Here is an 18,232-nt window from a genome sequence, read left to right as displayed (position 1 = left end):
TCACATGACATCCAATTCAGGAAGATATATTTTCAAACCAAAAATCAGGATAAATAGTATGAGACATACAACTGGCCCTGGGGAACAATGGCATAGAATCTTTAGCTTGTGGAACTGCCTTGGACTCTCTGTGGCCTCTTGACATTCTCCACTGGCTGTGACTCCCATGTTTCTGAGTAGATCTTGGGCTTCTGAGGGCCAAATGGTCCCTATGGTTTGGGATCTTGGGCCCATTTCTGTGGGTTTTTTTGTTTTTGTTTTTGAGACAAGGTATCTCTCTGTTACCCAGCCTGGAGTGCAGTGGCATGGTCTCAGTTCATTGCAACCTGCACCTCCTGGGTTCCAAAGATTCTCCCACCTCAGCCTTCCCACTAGCTGGGACTACAGGCACGAGCCACCACACCTGGCTAATTTTTGTATTTTTTTTTTTGTAGAGATGGGGTTTCGCCATGTTGTCCAGGCTGGTCTTGAATTCTTGGACTCAAACCATCTGTCCACGCTGGCCTCCCAAGGTGCTGGTAGGTGTGAACCACGGCGCCCAACCCCATTTCTTACTCTTAGTCTATTCCAGCAGCTTCTTCCTGGTCCTTGGGTAAGTTGCCCATTGGGCTCTGTCTACTGAAACAATCACAAGTTAGTTCTTCAGTGGAACATGTCTAACTCCTCTTCAAATCCCCCAGCTCCTAGTATAGGGTTTGATTCAGAACAAGCAGTCAATCAGTGTTTGTTGAATGAGATTGAATTAGCGTGGGTGAGAATTAGCAATGCTCTCCTACTTCCTGAGCCACCTGGATCAATACCTCCTGGAGTGCCTCAGCCCAGACACCCAGGCTGGCCCTGCAGACAGCCTTAGCCTCCTGTCCCTGTGGGTGTGCGGCTGGCTGCCTTCTTCTCCACGTAGATGCAGGCCTGGCTTTGGGGAGCATCCAGCCGGGCCCTGCTTGAAGGCCGCAGCTCCACTGGGCACATGTGGATTGCCCTGAAGCAGCATTTTCCCAAGGTTTGGCTGTGCTAATTATTCCTTCCCCTCCTGCTGTTAAAACCTTGGACTAGAAAATGAAATCAGGGAGGGGGCGTGGAAGGGCAGCTGGGAAGGAAAGGAGTTAATAAGCAGAACAAGGTCACCCATCTGCTGCCGCTTTCCACACTCCCTTATCTGTGACGCCATCCTCTCCAAGGTCCCCTCTTTTCATTAAAACTGTTGAATTACCCAAAATGATAAAATTAACTAAATTTTTACTGGCCTTCTGTCTTAGACATAACAGAGCTCGCCTTGGTATTGCAGCTGTCCTGATGGGCTGCGCTTCTCTCCTCCCCGCAGCTCCTAAGAGGAAAAGCAGCAGCTGGTGGAGAAGCTATGAGACCATTCTGGCCCCCGTCCCCCACCTGGGCAGGCAGACTGTGAGTGTCTGCAAGGGTCTGTTTCCTGGGCAGGTGAGAGACAGACCTGCCAGCTCCTGCTCTCTGATAGGGCTGTGACAATACCTTGTCATTCCACACCTCTGCAGGGGAGAGGGGATGAGATGTCCAGGCTTCCCAAAGCCAGGAAGCCAGAGTGTCTGGAAGATCATGTGGCCTCTGCGATGCCCCTGCATCTTCCATGGACCAAGAGGAGAAGCAGAGGAATGCACGGGCAAACCCTGCCCTTGACAGAGGTGCTGGGCTGGAAGGGAAAGAGCATGTTACCACTGGGCCAAGTAAAATCCAGTTGTTGTGTGATCCTGAGCACTGAAATTCAGTGAGTCTCAATTTCTTCAACTGTGAAATAGGAACAGTAACCACTATGTCGCAGGACTAAAGGGAATAACATATTACATTCTAGCACCTGCTTGGCAGATAGTGGGTGTTCGGGTAATGGTTGTTTGACAAATTATTCCTAAACAGACCTAGCATATAAATCTTAATGTAACCACCAAGGCCACAGCAAGAAACCAAAACAAAAAGTAAAAGTAGGGGAAAGGCTGATATTTAAATTCCTTCAGGATACTTTGAAAAACACAAATGAAAACATTATAAATGCTGTTACGTGTTTTTACTTTTCGATCTAGTGATATATCTTGGAGATCGTTTTAAATTAGTACCTAGAGATTTGCCTCATTCTTTTAAAAAATCGACTGCATAAGCTGGACGCTGAGGCTCATGCCTGTAATTCCAGCACTTTGAGAAGCTGAGGTGGGTGGATCACTTGAGACCAGGAGCTCAAGACCAACCTGGCCAAAATGGTGTATTTTTGTCTCTACTGAAAATGCAAACATTAGCCAGATGTGGTGGCACACACCTGGAATCCCAGCTACTTGGGAGGCTGAGGCACGAGAATCGCATGAACCTGGGAGGCAGAGGTTTCAGGGAGCCGAGATCACACCACTGCATTCCAGCCTGGGCAACAGAGTGAGACTCTGTCTCAAAAATAAAAATAAAATAAAAATGAAAGACTCCATGATAGTCTATAACCTGGGCATAGCAGGCCTCTATTGACCAACAGGTACATATGATATTTTGCTGTGTTCAATGTTGACCCCATGAATATCCTTGTACCTACTTCTTGGCATACCCGTGTCAGTGTACGTATAGCCCTACACCTTTCAATACCTTAATAAACAACTTGGGCGAAAATATGGAAGGCACATTTTTCAAGTTTGCTGAAAGGGAGCGCTAGTACAATTGGTGGACAGAATTTTGTGTGTGTCTCCATGAGACTATCATTCATATAGTCTCATTTATATACAAATTATGTTTATCACTTATATATTGAGTACCTACTGTGTACCAGATACTGTTGCAGGCACTTGGTATCCACCAATGAGCAAAACCAAGAAAGATACCTGCTTTGTGGAGGTGACAAACTAGCAGAAGACAGCTAACAGACAATAAATAAAGAAATTACATAGCATGTTAGAGATCAGTGATGCAGAAAATGGGGAAAAGGCACACAGTGTATAGGGAGTCTAGAGTCCTGGGGCAGGGGATGAGCTTGAAGCTCTTTAGGAGTCGTGACATATGTCTGTGATCTAGAGTGTGGCATGGATGGCCAGTGATACATTTCAGTTGGATTGAGCAGAATTCGAATGAATTAGAAGTTCTTGCTGGGCACAGTGGCTCACGCCTGTAATCCCAGCACTTTGGGAGGCTGAGGTGGGTGGATCATCTGAGGTGAGGAGATCGAGACCAGCCTGGCCAACATGGTGAAACCCCGCCTCTACTAAAAATACAAAAATTAGCCGGGTGTGGTGGCGGGAGCCTGTAATCCCAGCTACTCAGGAGGCTGAGGCAGGAGAATTGCTTGAACCCAGGAGGTGGAGGTTGCAGTGAGCAGAGATTGAGCCACTGCACTCCAGCCTGGGCTACAGAGCGAGACTCCATCTCAAAAAAAAAAAAAAAAAAAAGCCCTCTACTTGGCTAGGTTTGCAGACCCTTACTCTCTTGACTACCCTCCTCTGAGAAGACTCCAGGATGCCAGCCAGGCGCGGTGGCTCACGCCTATAATCCCAGCACTTTGGAAGGCCGAGGCGGGCCGATCACGAGGTCAGGAGATTGAGACCATCTTGGTTAACACGGTGAAACCCTGTCTCTACTAAAAAATACAAAAAGATTAGCCGGGCGTGGTGGCGGGCGCCTGTAGTCCCAGCTACTCGGAAGGCTGAGGCAGGAGAATGGCGTGAAGCCAAGAGGCAGAGCTTGCAATGAGCCGAGATCGTGCCGTTCTACTCCAGCTTGGGTGACAGAGTGAGCTCCGTCTCAAAAAAAGAGAGAAAACTCCAGGATGCCAACATCTCACCTACACAGTAGGATGGAGGGGGCAGTTGCTATTTGTGTGGATGGTGATGTCACCCTGTTGTCACACAGTGAGTTTACAGTTGTCAGAAACCCCTAGGGTAAGTGGGTTGCTTGTTTTTTCAGGAATAGCTATTAAACCAACTGGTCCTAATTCTGTTCTACATAAGCTTGTATTTTTCAGCCTCAGTGTAGGGCGTTTGTGAGTTTTCCCCAAAATAGCTGTTAGGAATAGCTATTAAACCAACTGATCCTTATTCTGTTCTACGTAAGCTTGTATTTTTCAACCTCAGTGCAGGTGTTTGTGAGTTTTTCCCCCAATAATTTCCTTTCTTTAGTTTCACTCTGTGTTTTACTCTGTTGAGATGCTGATTCCTGATTCTAAATAATCAGAGTTTGGTGGTCCTCAAGACATTTTGCTCCCAAACTAGGGAGTCAAGACTTGATTCTGAAGGCAGTAGGGGGCTACTGAAGGGCTTTAAGCAGGATAATAATAACGTTTTCCTGCTAGAGGTATCACCCAAGGAGCAGAGGTGAGGATTAACTTGGCGGCTGCAAGATCATGTTGGACCTCAGAGAGGAGACTTGGAGAAGGCCCCTTCCAAGTCAGCAGCAGTGAGAGCCGAGAGAAGGGGGCGGACAGATGACACGTGGGGAGTGGAAGGACGAGAGTGTGGAGCTGCTGCGGATGCCCCCAGGGGTGAGGAGATGAAGCCTTTTATCAAAATAAAGAGGCTGGGGAGGAAGAGGTGGGTGAGCCTGACTTTGGGTGTGATGGTGGTGAGGAGTGGCTGGGGTCCCATTGAAGCTGTCTCCTGGCCTGGGAGACGGGTCTCGCCTGGGACCTCTTGTGGAAGTTATCCGCTTACTGAGGGAGCTAGGAAGAGTGCACGCGTGAAAGAAGGATATGATAGCAGCTTCCAGGTGCTGCCATGTGGAAGAGGACACAGTCACCTGTGTAGCTCTGAGGCCAAAACTAGGGTGAAGTCTGAGTTGTAGGGATGTAGCTTTCAGAGCAATAACAGGAGGACTTTTCAACCATTGCAGTCCTATTGCGGGCAGTGGCTGACAACCTCTAGTCACTATATGGGAGGGATCGTCTACTGAATGGCCAGAGATGACAAGACGGGTTCCTGCCCGCAAGGAGTTCATGATCGTTAGAGGATTTCAGAAGGGAAATGACCATTGACTGAACTGTTCATCACTAGGAGCTCAGAAAAGGGAAAGACTGGCATGAACTAGAAGGGAAAAAAGGATGACCTCTATCTGGATGTGTTAAAAAGAGGGATTCTGTAGATTCTGCAGCTGGGAAGAAGAGACCAGCTGAAGGCCAGTTTATAGCCTGGTATGGCAGGCTACCCTCTGCTTCGACCCCTCTAAATGCTTCTCATTTCCCTCAAAGTCAACTCCAAGGCCTTTCAGTGGCCTGTAGGCTCCACAGGGCCCGTGTCGGATCTTGTCTCCTACCACCCTCCCCCAGCCTGCACGGTGCCGGCTGCACTTCTTCCTACATTCCCCTCAGCAGGCCAGGCACGCTCCTGCCTCGGGGCCTTCGAAAGTATTGCTGGTGCCTGAATGTTCTTCCCAAAGATTTGCGCAGGTCTGACTCCCACACGCTTTTTGGATTTCTGCTCAAATGTCACCTTCTCGTGGGGAGCCCTGATTTCCCTACCTAAACCAGCAACTCCACCCCCTTCCCTCTGCTTGGTCTTCACAGCGTTCATCACCTTCTTACATATTGCAGTATTTATGTGATTATGGTCTGTCTCCCGCAATTAGAATAGAAGCTCCATGAGGGCAAGGACTTTATCTGTTTTGATCACTGCTGTATCTCTAGTGCCTGGAAATGTGCCTGGCATAGGGGGAAGAACCCTGTAAATATTTGTTGAATGAATAAACAAATGAATGAATAACCTCATGGTCCATATCGATGGGTTCTAAAAGATGAAGTTGCGTTAGTACAGTTGTCCAACTGTGGAAGTTCTAGTTCTGGCATGAAAACGTGGACTAATATGGTTCAAAATATGGAGACCTTTTGTTTTTTTTCCCTAGAGAGACAAAATGAAAATTATGGTTTAGTAGCAGAAATCCATCAAGAAAAAAATGTAATTTCTCCAAGGGGAGCTGGATTAGACTCTCTTTGGTCTTGGAATAGCAAATGCATTATTTGTTTATTTATTTATGAGACAGAGTCTCTCTCTGTTGCCCAGGCTGGAGTGCAATGGCATGATCTTGGCTCACTGCAACCTCTGCCTCCCGAGTTCAAGCGACTCTCCCACCTCAGCCTCCCCAGTAGCTGGGATTACAGGCACCTATCATCATGCCCGGCTAAGTTTTGTATTTTTGTAGAGACGGGGTTTTACCGTGTTGGCCAGGCTGGTCTCGAACTCCTGACCTCAGGTGATCCTCCCACCTCAGCCTCCCAAAGTGCTGGGATTACAGGCGTGAGCCACCATGCCTGGCCCAGTTACAACATTTTCTAAGGGCCTGCTGTTGCTCAAACTCTGCTGAGTTTTGTGGGAGGTCCTAGCATGTAGAGGAATGGTATAAACCTTAAGGAAAGAGTGGGCACAGCACGTGACCCCCATGCCCCACACCTGCTCCCGAAACTCCAGACAACTGTGGACTTTTAATATTGCTTGTTAAAGGAGTGAATCAATGAACAAACTTGTGATTTAGTTGGGGAGACAAAGCAAACGTGTTAAAAGGACTTTATTAACTCACAAGCAACAAATGGAGTAAAAATTAGTACTGTGCTTCAGAGGAATAAGGTTGAACTTTGAAATTGTATCTTCAAAGGCAGCCGTGGCTAAGAGCATAAACTCTGAAGCCAGACAGCCTGGGTTAAAATCACAGCTCTCCTGGTATTAGCCGTGTGACCTTATCCATTTAATCTCTCTTCTTTAGTTTATTTATCTATAAAATGGGGATAATAAGTGTACCTCTCTCATAGGATTCTTATAAAGATTAAAGGAATACAGGTGAAGCACTTAACCAGCACAGCATCTAATAATTGCTGTGCAATTGCTGACATTTACAACTAGATTTGGGTGGGTTTCAGAGGCTGAACTTTAGACAATTTTTTCTACCCTAGCTTTGATACAGCTTCTGGCAAATTCTAGGAGTTCATTAAATAGACACATTTTCTGCCCTCTGCAAGTTTCAGTTTTCTCATCTGTCAAACAGTAACAATAATCCTACCTTATAGGACTGGGGTAGAATTTAAATAAAATTTCTTGCTTCAATGCATAGCACATGATGTGTGCTAAGTAAATGTGTTTTGAATGAATGACACGTGTGAATCACTACCTATGGTGAATTTGAAGTGAGTGAGCCTTCAAGGAATGTAAGTTGGGGAGTGATCGGAGGCGGGTAGGTGTGATTGAGGTGTTTGCTGAGTGACCATTATGGGTCAGATTTTGAAGGAAGAGCAGATTACAGGTTGGCTGAAAAAAGAGGAAAGCCATTCTTGGTAGATGAAAAAGCATGGAAAATCTCCAAGAAAAGCTGAAAGGAGAATGAAAATAGAGTTAACGAGATGGGAAGACCAGTTTTTGCAACACTTTGAAGGTCAGGAGTTTTCCTTTGTACTTAGAGCCCCCAGTGAATATTCCTGGGCTGTGATTTGCCTCCTGTCTTAGCCAATTGGATCATAACATGAATCTGTCACCAACCTTTGCCATTTAGGGTTGGGAGAGTGGATCTCTCAAATGGTTAGGGTAATTCCAGCATCACTTCCTAACGTCTACTCAGAGTTTTCACAATACTTTTTGGGGTAAGAAAAAAACACTTTAAAATTGCGGACAAACTTCCTATGATTCTGGGAATATGTTTTTCTTATTGGTCAAAATTCCATGAGAAATACCAAATCCAGGATAGGCAAATGAGCCTGTTCCCAGCTGCAGTCATGTTGCCAGCGGAATCTGAAACACTTTTTAAAAAGCCCCCAAAGTCTTTCAACATGAACACAGGCACTTTGCCGGCAGCTTGAGACCTAACGCTCTGGGGAATGCCCTCCCGTAGAAGGGGATAATGTGAGGAAACTGAAAAGGAGACGTGGAAGAACCCTTTTCAGACGGAATCGAACAATGCCCCGCTGGCCCCCAGTCCTTACGCTCCTGCTGCAGGATTCTTCACTTCACTCGCAAGATGCTGCTGGGGAAATGGAAGTGATTAGAATATGTCTCCCAACCCGTTTCTGTAGTCTCTTGCCTGTGGGTGCCACCACCCTTTGAGAACTGAAAAACATGTGTGCCCCCACCTCCAGGCAGAGCTCCAGGCCTGCCCATACACACTTTGCCTGTAATATTTGCAGGTCACAGACCAGGGGCCCATCCCATGGCCTCAGTTAAAAACCCACACTGCTGAGACAGCTACTTCCTTTATCTTATATTGTTGTTTACATGTTTGTCTGCGCAATAGATTGCAAATGTGTTGACAGTGGCACCAGGTCTTAAGTTATTTTGGTATTCTCCCTAGCTTTCTTTTTTTTTTTTTTTTTTTTTTGACAGGGTCTCACTCTGTTGCCCAGGCTGGAGTGCAGTGGCATGAACATGGCCCACGGCAGCCTCGACCTCCTGGGCTCAAGCAATCCTCCCAAGTAGCTGGGACTACAGGCGTGCACCACCATGCCTAGCTAATATTTTCTTTTGTAGAGACAGGATCTCGCTATGTTGCCTAGGCTGGTCTCAAACTCCTGGGTTCAAGTGGTAGTCCCACCTCAGCCTCCCAAAGTGCAGGGATTACAGGCATGAGCCACTGGCCTCTCCCTAGCATTGATACAGTTTCTGGCAAATTCTAGAAGCTCATTAAATATTTGTTGATGTGAATCCCCACCTTAGTGACCGGTGTAACTGCTTTCTTTTTAGTGTAATGAAACTGAACTTCTTCTCCAAATAGAATTAGTAAGTCTCAAAGAGAGAAGAATCCGGGTCTGCAGCCCAAACCCGCGTGCCGTTGGGGGACCACGCACAACAAGAATGCTTTATGCCTTGGCTTTTCCAGACACAGGCTCAACACGAGGAAACAGCATGCACAGTGGAATTATAACAAGGTGATCTTTAGATTTTTTGTGCTTTTCTTTTGCCCCAACCCTGATCTGTGGCACTTGAACAATCCTGGTTTCCGGAGAACAGACTACTGTAATGATAATCCAGGAAGTAAACTGCCCTTTGAAAAGCAAGGAAGAAACCAATGGACTAAGTATTTACTTCTATTTAATGCTCCAGGGCTTCTGTTTCCAGCTTTGAAGAGTTCCTGGCAAACGCTTTGTGAAGTCATTAATCCTCGGGGCAAATCTAAATGTCTTGCACAGCCGGGAGCAGTGGCTCACGCCTGTAATCCCAGCCCTTTGGGAGGCGGAGGCAGGCGGATCACTTCAGTCCAGGAGTTTGCAACCAGCCTGGGCAACATAGTGAGACCCTGTCTCTATAAAAATAAATAATAAAAAAAGAAATCTGAAATAATCCTCTCTCTTGCAGATAATCATGCTTTCCACATTTCACATGCACATACACATAAACGAAAAAGTGTTATTCTATGCATATTAGTAGCCTGTTTTTCTCACTCTAATAATATTTCATTCATTATGGATCAGTAAATACGTACCAAGAGCATTGTTTTGAGTGGCTGTATATAGTATTCCATTGTGATGGTACCAAAATCTATTTAACCAATTGCCCTATTTGGTAATTTAATAGCTATATTGGTTTGCTAGGGCTGCCATAACAAAATACCACAGATGAGGTGGCTTAAATTAACAGAAATTTATTTCCTCACAGTCTGGATGCTGGAAGCCCAAGATTAAGGTGTCAGCAGATTTGGTTTCTCCTGAGGCCTCTCTCCTGGGTGTACAGATGGCCGTCTCCTGTGTCCTCACACGGTCTTCCCTCTGTGCCTGTCTGCGTCCTCATTTCTTCTTATAAGGATGTCAGTCGTATCGGATTGAGCCCACTTTAATGCCCTCATTTTGACTGAATTACCTCTTTTTTTTTTTTTTTTTTTTTTGAGATGTAGTCTTACTTTGTTTCCCAGACTGGAGTGCAGTGGCTCAATCTTGGTTCACTGCAACCTCCACCTCCCAGTTTCAAGGGACTCTCCTACCTCAGCCTCCCAAGTAGCTGGGATTACAGGTGCCCGACACCATGCCAGGCTAACTTTTGTAGTAGAGACGGGGTTTCATCATGTTGGCCAGGCTGGTCTTGAACTCCTGACCTTAGGTGATCCAACCCCCCCCCCCCGCCTCGGCCTCCCAAAGTGCTGGGATAACAGGTGTGAGCCACTGCAACCAGCCTGAATTACCTCTTTAATCACCCGGTCTTCAAATACAGTCACATTCTGAGGTACTGGGGACAGGGCTTCAAATAGGAGTTTTTTGGGCAGGGGCACATTTCCACCCTTAACAATAGAGAATATTTTTTAAAGCCTTACTATGGGCCAGGAACTGTGTGGATTGCTTTACATAAAGCATCTCATTTAACTCCTTAACAAACCTAGGGTGTAGGTACAACTGTTGTCTCCATTTCACGGCTAACAAAACTGTGGCACAGAGAGGTGCAGTAACTTACCTCAAGGGCACACAGCAAGTAAGTGGTAGAGCTGGATCCAAACCAGGCAGTCTAGCTTGAGTCTGCGTTTAGGCACTTGGATGCCGTTATAAGTCACAGTTTTTACTATATTTACTATTATTTCCTATGCACTTGCTAGTTCCCTAAAATAAAGTTAAATTTCTGGGTGAGGCCAAGCATGGTGGCTCATGCCTATAATCTCAGCACTTTGGGAGGCCAAGGCGGGTGAATCACTTGAGGTCAGGAGTTTGAGACCAGCCTGGGCAACATTGTGAAACCCCGTCCTTACTAAAAATACAGAAAATTAGCCGAGCATGGTGTTGTGTGCCTGTAGTCCCAGCTACTCGGGAGGCCTAGGCAGGAGAATTGCTTGAACCTGGGAGGTGGAGGCTGCAGTGAGCCAACATTGCACCACTGCACTCCAGCCTGGGCAACAGAGCAAGACTATTAAAAAAAAAATTCTGGGTAAGTATATTTGAGCATTTTTAGTGTTTTTCATACAAATTACCCATCCACCAGAGCCTATACCCATTTATATCTCCAACAACAGTGCACGAGGGGCTGTTGGATGCAAAGCCTCTGTGGGGTGTGTGTTGAATGTGTGTGTGTGTGTGTGTGTGTGTGTGTGTGTGAGATAAAATGATTGACTGAGGTGAGGACACACCTAAGAAGAATGAACTCTAATTAGGGTTGTGTGGCGTTCATCTCTTAGACTTCCATTCTCACTTTGTCCATCCTGTCATGCAAAGAAGAGCATAAAGCTGACTGATCCAAATGATGGAGCCAGTTTGGTGAAGAATGCATATAAACACATTATCTTAGAAGTGAAAAGACAAATCCCATAAAAGTGATTTTCTTTTCGTGTGTTATTTTTCTTAAGACAGATTTATTGAGATATCATTTACTTTACATAAAGTTAATCAGTTTTTGTTGAAGAACCATTTTCTCCAGTGTCTTCACACTGGTCCTCTCACTTCAACAACAACAACAACAGAAGGCTGGGTGTGGTGACTCACACCTGTAATCCCAGCACTTTGGGAGGCTGAGGTGGGCAGATCACATAGGTCAGGAGTTCGAGACCAGCCTGGCCAACATGGTGAAACCCTGTCTCTACTAAAAATACAAAAATTAGCCAGGGGTGGTGGTGCGTGCCTGTAGTCTCAGCTACTTGGGAGGCTGAGGCAGGACAATCATTCCAACCTGGTAGGTGGAGGTTGCAGTGAGCCAAGATCGCGCAGCTGCACTCCTGTTTGAGTGACACAGTGAGACTCTGTTTCAAAAAAAAAAAAGAAAAAAATGTGGCCGGGTGCGGTGGCTGACACCTGTAATCCCACTTTGGGAGGCTGAGGTGGGTTGATCACCTGAGGTCAAGAGTTAAAGACCAGCCCGGCCAACATGGTGAAACCCTGTCTCTATTAAAAATATAAAAATTAGCTGGGTATGGTGGCATACGCCTGTAATTCCAGCTACTTGGGATGCTGAGGCAGGAGAATCACTTGAAACTGGGAGGTGGAGGTTGCACTGAGCCGAGATATATAAGCCAACATCATGCCACTGCACTCCTGCCTGGGCGACAGAGCCAAACTCTGTCTCAAAACAAATAAATAAATAAATAAATATAAAAATAAAAAACGGGAGAATATTTAATCCATTCCAAAACACACATCAGGAAATGAGGGGAACCATAGGAAGATCCTCCACCTATAACAAACAGAGCGAGGTTACTGGCTTTCTGCTTGCTCCTAGAATCCAGAGGCATGATGTTTGGAAGAAATTCTGTATCCTTCAGCCACTCCCCGATATTCAGACATAAGTTACACACATCTGGAGAAGAGTTCTGCCCTGCTGAAGCTAGAAGGGTGCTCAATGGGAAAGAGAAAGGAGCATCAGTCTGCAAAAAAATGATTAAAAGAAAAAAAAAAAAGAAAATAACAAACGATTTTTGAAAGTGGCTAGGCCATTTTGCATTCCCACCATCGATGCATGAGAGTTCCAGGGCTTTGCATTCTCACCAGTGCTCGATATTGACAGGGTTGATTTTCTTTTCTTTCTTTGGTTTAGTCACCCATATAAGTGTGCAGTGACTACTGACTACGGATGCTGAACATCTTTTAATGTGCTCGCTTGACATCCATATATTTTCCTTGGTGAAATGTCTATTCAAATATTTACCAATTTTTAATTGAGTTGTTTGTTTCCTTACTATTAAGTGTGGGAATTCTTTTTTTTTTTTTTTTTTGGAGACTTAGTCTTGCTCTGTCCCCCAGGCTGGAGTACAGTGGTGCGATCTCAACTCACTGCAACCTCCGCTTCCCGGGTTCAAGCCATTCTCCTGCCTCAGGCTCCTAAGTAGCTGGGATTACAGGCACCTGCCACCAAGTCAGGCTAATTTTTATATTTTTAGTAGAGACAGGGTTTCGCCACGTTGGCCAGGCTGGTCTTGAACTCCTGACCTCAAGTGATCCACCCACCTCAGCCTCCCAAAGTGCTGGGATTACAGGTGTGAGCCACCTTCCTGGCCAGATTTATTTTCTTTTTGTTCATTTTTTACTTTCTAATTTCTAAGTGTGAGAATTCTTTATAGATTTTGGATATTATCCTTTATCAGGTAAACTTTTACAAATACTTTATTCCAGTCTATGACTTGACTTTTTATTTTCTTAAGTGCATCTTTGAGACAGCAAATGTTTTCAATTTTGATAAAGTTCAATTTATGAACTTTAAAAAATATGGCTGGGCATGGTGGCTCATGTCTGTAATTCCAGCACTTTGGAAAGCTGAGGCAGGAGGATTGCTTAAGCCCGGGAGTTTGAGACCAACCTAGGCAATATAATGAGGCCCCATATTTTTTAAAAAAAGAATTAGTCAGATATAGTGGCTCATGTCTGTAGTACTAGCTACTTGGGAGGGGGAGGTGAGAGAACTGTGTGAGTCTGGGAGACTGAGGCTGCAGTGAGCTCTGATTGCATCACTGCACTCTAGAGCCTGGATGACAGAGTGAGACCCTGTCTAAAAAAAAAAAGGTTTGTGCCTTTTGTGTTCTACCTTAGAATTTTTTGCCTATCCCAAGATCACAGAGATTTTCCCCAGTGTTTTATTTTTGAAGTTTTGTAGTTGTAAGACTTACAGTTAGGTTTGTGATTCTTTCCAACTTAATTGTTTTATATGATGTAAGGTATAAGTCAAAGTTAATTTTATTTTATTTCTTGGCATATGAATATTCAATTATTCTAATACTGTTACTTGAAACATAAAGGCACCGTAAAACTTCCAATACTCTTTTTTTTTTTTTTTGAGACGGTGTCTTGCTCGACGTCGCCCAGGCTGGAGTGCAGTGGCGCAATCTCAGCTCACTGCAAGCTCCGCCTCCCGGGTTTACGACATTCTCCTGCCTCAGCCTCCCGAGTAGCCGGGACTACAGGCGCCTACCACCACGCCCGGGTAGTTTTTTGTATTTTTAGTAGAGACGGGGTTTCACCGTGTTAGCCAGGAGGGGATGAGGCGTGGGGGCTGCTGAGAGGCTCTGGCTCTATAGAAATTGTCTTGAGAGCCCATCCCCATTCCTCCTCTAAATGGTGCCCGCTGCGGGCTGCTGAGAGGAATGACTTCCCCCCAAGCCCGGGCCTCATGGTTTGGCTCTTTAAAGATGGTGCCTGAACAGGAGCTGACTTTGAGATTCAGCAATACCGTCAGGACTGAGTGAGCACTGCTTTGGTGAGTTATCTTCAGTCCCACTTTGGGGGCCTTGGAACAAGCATTTGCAGCTGTTTCTGGTGAAAGATACGGCTGAAGCTTTTGGTGGGCCTGAGACCCTCTCTTACATGATGGAAACCTCAGGGCTAGGCATTCCCTGGTCCTCCCCAGTTTCTGTGCACTCTAGAGTCATACACAAATCAGCTGTTACGTTTTTCTCTGAGACTGAGACACTTGCTGAAGGTAATGCAGTAATTTAGTCCTCCTGGCCCCAGTTTTGTTTCTTGCAGGCTTGAATATCCAGCTGCCTCCCAGGCCTTCCATTGATGGGACTCTCAGCTTCTCAAATTTATCATATCCAAATTAGAATTCATTCTTCTCCTTCTTGCTCTTCATCTCCCCACCTCAAACTGCTTTTCGTCTTGATCTCTTCTCTTGGTAATATTTCACCAACCGCCCCACTACCCAAACCAGGAACCAGGGAAGCATCTCAACATGCGCCTCTCCTGCATCTCCAGTATCAGATCAGTCCCTAAAGCTCTGTTGATTCTAGCTTTCAAATAGCTCCTAGATTTGTGCTTTGCTTTCTGTCCCTTCCTGGTACCCCTTTGGTTCAGAATGTCAACATCTATGATAAAGCTAGATCTAGATAAAGCTTGTCCAACCTGTGGCCTGCGGGCCACATGCAGCTCAGGACAGTTTTGAATGTGGCCCAACACAAATTCGCAAACTTTTTAAAAACATTATAAATTCGCCAGGCACGGTGGCATGTGCCTGTAATCCCAGCTACTTGGGAGGCTGAGACAGGAGAATCACTTGAACTGGGAGGTGGAGGTTGCAGTGAGCCAAGATTGCACCACTGCATTCCAGCCTCGGTGACAGAGACTCCATCTCAAAAAAAAAAAAAAAAAAAAAAGAGAGAGAGAGATATTATTTTGCGGTTTTTTTAAAGCTTATCAACTATCTCTAGTGTTAGTGTATTTTATGTGTGACCCAAGACAGTTCTTCTTCCGTTGTGACCCAGGGAAGCCAAAAGACTGGACACCCCAGATCTAGATGTTTGAAATGTCCTTTTGGCTGGTCTACTGTTTCCCAAATCTTCTTTAAGATGTACTATCATCTGCACAGCTGCCAAATAGATCTTTCCAGAATGTGGTCTTGATAATGTCACTCCTCAGCTTCAAAACTCTTTAGTGGCTCAACATTACTTTCTAGATAAAGATCAGACTCTCCGACTTGGCACCAGGTCCTGTGTTGGCTTGGGCCACATGCCCCTTTGCCCTTTGTACTTTAGCAATAAAGAGCTCTTATTTTATGTCCGGCTTTTTCTCCTATATGATGGCAATCTCATTGTAACAGTTTGTTTACACACCTGCCTTCCTCGCTAAACTATGAAGCACTTGAGGGCAGGGACTCTGTTCAGCTTGTTGCGGCCTTTCACACAGGGCCTGGCATGAAGTCCGTACAGTCATTCATTTCATAAACATAAAGATAAATGGGAATATCTCCCATCATGTGCCAACATTCTTGCATATATTAAAATGTCAAGTTCCTTTGTTGGAATCTCTTAGTAATTTTAAACTGGAGATCAAGAGTACCACATTTTAGGACAATACTGAATGCTGACCACCTGGGAGTTGCTTTCCAAAGTGAAGAATGACTGTAAATTAAAATGCTGGCATTTGGCTGAGCACGGTGGCTCACTCCTGTAATCCTGCACTTTGGGAGGATGAGGTGGGTGAATCACCTGAGGTCATGAGTTTGAGACCACCCTGGCCAACATGGTGAAACCCTGTCTCTACTAAAAATACAAAAATTAGCCAGGTGTGGTGGCGCATGCCTGTAATCCCAGCTACTTGGGAGGCTAAGGCACGAGAATCTCTTGAGCCTGGGAAGTTGAGGTTGCAGTGAGCCTAGATTGCACCACTGCACTCTGGCCTGGGCGACAGCACAAGACTCCATCTCAACAAAACAAAACAAAACCAAAAGAGAAATGCTGGCATCTGAAACGCTTACATGAAAGTAATCCTGTTTCATGCTCAGTTGTTCATTTTGCTCTTGGAACATGAGATAAATCAAGTGACAAGGCTTTGGGGGGTTGTTTAGGCTGCTATGTGAGGAGGATAAAGAGACCGGCAGTGGGAGGAAAGCCTGTCCAAAACAGAATTCATGGTTTTGCCACCATCTTCTTGACCCACCCATGGTCCCCTTGTCAGTGAAGAGCATCACGGGAAGGCCAGTCTCCTCCCGGCTTTCTCCCCTCACACCCTGTGTGCCAGCCCCTCAGAACTTTCCTGAGTTCGTGAGAGCTCCCTGGACACCATCGTGTGTCCTTGCTTTGGTACGGGTCAACGGTGTTCTTCCATTGGCCCTTGACTTGGTGGGTTCTGGGTTCTGCATTCCTCTTTGTGTGTGTGGATGTACGTGTGTGTGTGTGTGTGTGAGCGCATATCTGTGTTTTTACCCTCCTTGATCCGAATCAACTGCCTCCTCATCCATGGAGTTTTCTCACCTCCTCCAGGAAGAGTCAGTCCCTTGTTACTGTACCTTGTTGAGACAGTTCACATGCTGATTATTTGTGTCTGTATGTACTGTGGGTCCCCACTGCATAGGGGCTGTGTTCACTTTTTCTTGAAAGGTGCCCCCCACCCTAGCACAGTGCTTGGCACAGAGTATTCCTGAATCACTACATAAATGTTAGTGTTAAAGTCACTCACTCACTCGCTCACTCTGCTCCTTCATTTGATCAGCCACTACCAGGCTGGCATCCATTTTTCCTAACCTCCCTCCCCATCCAGTGCAAGGACTTTGCAGACAGAAACCCTTCCTTTTCTTTCTTTTTACGTATGTATGTATGTATGTATGTATGTATGTATGTATTTATTTTGAGACGGAGTCTCGCTCTGTTGCCCAGGCTGGAGTGCAGTGGTGCGATCTAGGCTCACTGCAAGCTCCGCCTCCCGGGTTCACGCCATTCTCCTGCCTCAGCCTCCCAAGTAGCTGGGACTGCAGGCGCCCGCCATCACGCCCGGCTAATTTTTTTGTATTTTTAATAGAGACGGGGTTTCACCGTGTTAGCCAGGATGGTCTCGATCTCTTGACCTCGTGATCTGCCCGCCTCAGCCTCCCAAAGTGCTGGATTACAGGCAGGAGCCACCGTGCCCAGCTCTTTTTAAGTTTTTTTTTAAGATGGAGTCTCACTCTGTTGCCCAAGCTGCAGGGCAGTGGTACAATCCCAGCTCACTGCAACCTCTGCCTCGTGGGTTCAAGTGTTTCTCCTGCCTCAGCCTCCTAAGTAATTGGGATTACAGGCACATGCCACCACGCGCGGCTAATTTTTTGTATTTTTAGTAGAGACGGGGTTTCACCATGTTGGCCAGGCTACACTTGAACTCCTGAACTCAAGTGATCCTCCCGCCTTAGCCTCCCAAAGTGCTGGGATCACAGGCGTGAACAACCGTGTCTGGTCAACAAACAGAAATCCTTTCTGAGGTCTGTGCCAGGCCTAAAGTGTTCTCTCTCCTGGCTTCCCATCAACCCCTACATTCCTTCCTGAACAAAGTTATTTCTTTTTCCCTCTTTCCTTCTTTAGAACACAGCCCTTGTCGATCTTTCTATTTGGATTACCCGTGTGTAAAAACCCGGTGTGCTCTGAGGGTGGTCTTTTGGAGAAGGATAATCAAAATTCTCCACGATGAGCCTCCTGACGGTGTCCAGGACTGTGGTCTCCATATTAAGAAAAAAGTCTCCTTGGCTCTATCTTTTATTCTGCAGTAGCATCTCTTCCTCAAAGATGAGTCAGCAGTCATTTGAAGAGGAGGAAAGACTGGGTTGGGGAAGAATCTGGGGCAAAATGAAGCCAAATTGAGAACGAGGAGAAAAGAAGATGCTAAGGCCTCAGATAAGGAGGACTTGAGTGTTACAGCTTTTCATATTTGTCCAGCAGGCTTTCTGCTTTTTACTGGAAACTGCCCCCCAACCCCCCAAAAAATAAAAATAAAAACAAATAAATAAAAAAGAAAGATTTAAAAAATAAAAGAGAAAGGAGGGCATGGGAATTCTGCCTGCTCAGAGGACACCCAGCTCTGAGTTGAGTAGCCTCCCATGAAGTACCGCTTCTGCTTACGGTTGTCCCTTCCCATCTATCCTGGTTCTGTTTATCCTGCCTCATATCTTTCAGGATAGTCAGGACAGCTTCCCCT

At 45.8% G+C, this 18,232-nt stretch overlaps 1 long non-coding RNA gene and 1 other non-coding gene across 2 annotated transcripts; both read left to right on the top strand.

Moving 5' to 3' along the window:
* The first annotated feature begins 426 nt into the window (after positions 1 to 426).
* On the top strand, positions 427 to 18,074 carry LOC113225112. The gene is made up of 2 exons (XR_003309742.1): positions 427 to 518; positions 17,805 to 18,074. It is a non-coding gene; the product is annotated as an uncharacterized LOC113225112 (long non-coding RNA).
* Positions 17,945 to 18,006, top strand: LOC111539809. Its single transcript, XR_002730793.1, has one exon. It is a non-coding gene; the product is annotated as a U7 small nuclear RNA (small nuclear RNA).
* Positions 18,075 to 18,232: the final 158 nt, after the last annotated feature.

Source organism: Piliocolobus tephrosceles, chromosome 18 (genome assembly GCF_002776525.5).
Source record: "Piliocolobus tephrosceles isolate RC106 chromosome 18, ASM277652v3, whole genome shotgun sequence".
Lineage (NCBI taxonomy): Eukaryota > Metazoa > Chordata > Mammalia > Primates > Cercopithecidae > Piliocolobus > Piliocolobus tephrosceles.
The sequence above is the reverse complement of the archived record's forward strand: the minus strand, read 5'-3'. Positions and strand labels throughout refer to the sequence as shown.